This window comes from Perca fluviatilis, chromosome 1 (genome assembly GCF_010015445.1).
Source record: "Perca fluviatilis chromosome 1, GENO_Pfluv_1.0, whole genome shotgun sequence".
Lineage (NCBI taxonomy): Eukaryota > Metazoa > Chordata > Actinopteri > Perciformes > Percidae > Perca > Perca fluviatilis.
Genome location: NC_053112.1, coordinates 23,269,300 through 23,273,456, shown reverse-complemented (window position 1 = coordinate 23,273,456; position 4,157 = coordinate 23,269,300).

Below are 4,157 nucleotides of genomic sequence, written 5' to 3'. Positions count from 1 at the left end.
TGCAAATCTGTATGTGCACAGGAGCATGGGGCGTGTGAATGGGTGTGTGGGGGTGGCTATCGAATCGCAGGAGTGTGTCATGAGAAATGTTGATACACAGACAGAGGAGAGAGGGAGAGAGAGGAGAGAGGGAGAGAGAGGCCAGGCTACCTACGACATTCCCTCACCAACACTTGCCTCGTGATTTCTCTTCCCTTTCCCCTGTATCAACACCCCAGTCAAAGTGCAGCCAGGGAGAAAATTAATTTCATTACCTGAATATATTATTATTAGGTTTCGCCTGGAGTGTCACTTAAATATTCCCCATCAGCATTTCATCAAGCAGGGTAAAGCATGGTTTAGAGGAGTGTATTGTAAAGCAGGTCCATGGGTTGAGCAGGGCAGGCCAGCGGTGTGAGCCTGAATTGGGGGCTGTAATCGTCTGAGACGTGCCTCCCCATTCCGAAGAAGAAAGACTGGCGCTGGCAATATGCTGGCAGAAAGCAATTTGCTCGAGTGCCGCACACACGCACACACACACAGCTCAGGAGTGTCACTCGTGTAAAGCACTCACCTACATACACATTTTCTGTCTCATTCACATATACACAAGCAACATAGGGCTACTTTTTTTTTTTCTTCAAATAAGCACAAGCTCACTGCAATCATCCAGCCAGCCCTCAGATTTGCCTTCTACTCCCCCTCTGCTCCAACACACAGGATTTAAGACGTGACCAATGCCTGAGTGTGCCCTGCAAAACACCTCCCCAAATCTCACAAACGCAAAACTGATACTGGAATTTAGAGGCCATCAGATGAAGAAAATGAAAAAAATATATTCTGAGCACTGCAGGGCATCAACCAAGGGTATATACAGTATATAAACACAAAAAAACGAAAGAAAGATAGACATCCCTAGTGTAAATCAATCTCATGTTGTATATCCCCAGCTCAAAATGTCCTGATAAGTCTTGGAGGGGATACAGTAAACAAAATTGATCATTACAAAATTCATGAGGTCCAGAAATCCTAACTTGGGTCTCTTTCCTCCTGGAGGGCAATGTTATTATTTTTTTCCCCCTCCATCCCTCGAAACAAATCTACACACTCCGTGGCTTAGACTCGAGAAAAGGGCAAATTTGCATACATTCCATAAGGAAGAAAATCTGATGATATAAATGTAAATAAGGTGAGCTTAACTTATATTTTCCTTGAGAAAACAGTGAAATGATAACATGAGTGAGCAGCGGGCGGAGGAAGCGAGGTGGATGGAGTGGAGAGGGCTCCAAGGGGCCTGTAGATCAGTATATTCATTAATGTCAGGGACTGGCAAATTAGCTTTTTTGCACATGCTGGCACAGGCTTGAAATGTTACTGCTGTGGACAGACAGCAGGAGGCAGTGGTGCAGCAGCAGCACAGACGCAAACACATGCTTCTTCTGCACACTATCTGTAGCCATCTGATACCCACCTGTATTTTATGATTTGTTTTAAATTTTTTCTCAATTGCTGTTACAAATGTTAAGTGCAACCAACACATCAGTTTATACCGCGCTTAATTTGTGCTGCAAAAGGCCATCACCCCACAAAACATTTAACTCTTCTTTCAAAAGTAAATAAATTTGAGTGTATCACAGCAACCAAAGTCTCTATCATGTCTTAGTAAAAAAAAAAAAAGAAATAAAAAAAAAAGTAAAACAGTCTGACTTGCATGCAGTAATCCAATAATAAAGTCAAATATCCAAATAAAGCTGACTGACTAAACTCACGTCACACAAACCCCAGCTTCAGCTGTCTGTCCCCTATTCACAATACATACCTTCTATGTAACTGTGATGTAAAATAGAAAAATAAAAACTAAGAAATAGAAACACCTTCGCGATCATTTAAACATTCCTCTCCATCTGGTCACAGCATTTGATTTGATAGTTGGTCTCACAGTACACAAAAACCCCGTCCCCATACAGTACATATCTCTACTAGGCCTGCACGATTCAGGGAAAAATATGAATCACGATTTTTTAGCTTAGAATTGATATCACGATTCTTTGCCACGATTTTTTTCTTACGATGTGTAATGTTTATTGCACACATGAACCATGACAAAACAGAACAAATTGGCAGGAACAAACACATTTTTAGCACCTATAGCACATTGTGCATCACCACAAGCCTGTAAACATAGAGGCTTCAATGAATAAAGAAAATAAAGTAAATACTGGCCATTTAAGTACAGTAGGCTACCGAAAATAGTGACCTAACATATTGAACTAAATATGGCCCTGATACCGGCTCTATCTGAACTCCTTGAACATGACTTTACATAATTAAAACATGTCAACATGCTGTAGCTACAGCTTCAGTCTCTAGAGAGTTTGTAAATTGCCAATTAAGTACACTATCAAAAACAGAATGATTTCTTAGCACACTCTTTAACTGCTTGCCTTTTAAAGAATTAACATTCAACTGGCCATTCAAGTAGGTTACCAAAAATAGAAGTTTAACGCACTGCGCTGAAAATGGGCCTGTACCTAGCTGTAAATAGGCTAATTGAAACGTCTTTCGGACCTCTTGCCTTGTACGGCTTCATCATGTTGCACTTTGCGGTGACGTTTGAGGTGCTGGTAAAGTCTTGTGGTGTTACTTTGCGGTTCTGCAGCGAGGACAAAGCATGCCTCGCAAATCACATCGGACTGACCCTCGTCGTCTTGCTTGAATCCAAAATACTTCCACACCAACGAATGTGAGCCTTATTTCGGAACAAGTTCGGTTTGAGACTGAGTGGTCGGCTGATTCTCGTCACTAGTACCTGGGTTTTCATCATCCATTTGGTTTATTTCCGAACTTCCGCGCTCGCTCGACGAGTGAAACACGTGACTAAAAGGAGCTTTGTCATTGGCTGAGGGTGAAGACCTGAACTGTGTGAGAGATGTCCTACCAATTTTATTTTATTTTTTTTTATAAATCGAAGTAATTTAAAAATGAAATCGTGAACAGGGTGAATCGAGATCGCGATTTTATAACGATTTATCGTGCAGGCCTAATCTCTACTGTGACATCCTCACAGGCAGCATGTTGTCTCTTTTGAGGGTGACAGTGTTACTTATGTTATCTATTCCTTTAGGGCCAAAATACATTTCTTCTCTCTCCTCCCCCCCCCCCCCCTTCCTTTTTCTCACACCCTCTTTTTTTTTTTCCCCCCCAAAAAAAAAAGAAGCAGCTTTTTTTTTTTTTCCCCCCCTCTCCCCCCCCCCCCCCCCCCCCACGCCGCTCGCCCCCCCTCCCTCTCTTTTTTTTTTTTTTTCTTCCCCTTCTTTTTTTTTTTTTTTTTTTTTCTTTTTTTTTTTTTTTTTTTTTTTTTTTTTTTTTTTTTCTTCTTTTCTTTTTTTCTTTTTCTTCTCTTTCCTTTTTTTTTTTTTTTTTTTTTTTTTTTTTTTTTTTTTTTTTTTTTTTTTTTTTTTTTTTTTTTTTTCTTTTTTTTTTTTTTTTTTTTTTTTTTTTTTTTTTTTTTTTTTTTTTTTTTTTTTCCCCTCCCTCCCCCCCCCCCCCCCCATACTTTTAATATCCCTTTAATACAGTGCAATAGAAAAATCACTGTAATCCATTTTGACCACCAAGACTAACTCAATGCATCTGGTTCAGTTGAATATGTTTGTACTTATATTTGATTTCTATATAAAACTATCAGGAAATGCATGGAATGAGCTGTGGAATCGAGAATTGCACACAATTGCCAGTAAGGGTGAAAAGAAATCGTATGCATCGTGATTTTTTTTTGCAATGATTTTTAAAATATATTCTTTTCCCTATTTTATTTTATTTATTTTTGTTAACCAATGATTCACCTAAATATTTACTGTTTATACGGTACCGCCGACGGGGACTACATCATATCGGTTTCCAGCAAAACAAAGCAAGCCAGAAAAAGCAGAAAATCCATGATACTTCTTTACAAATGAAATGTCAGACCGACTGACTGACATTTGATTTTGCATTCTTTTTAGAAAACAATTAGTTTTTAGAAAGGTCTCATGACATTTTGTCTCTAGAAGTGTATTATTCAACTTTGGGTGTTTTTTATAGAAGGAAAAGAAAATTGCAATACTCAATACTATCGAATTGAAATACTTCTAGAATCGCAATAAATGACAAATGGCAATACAAATCGAATCGGCAAC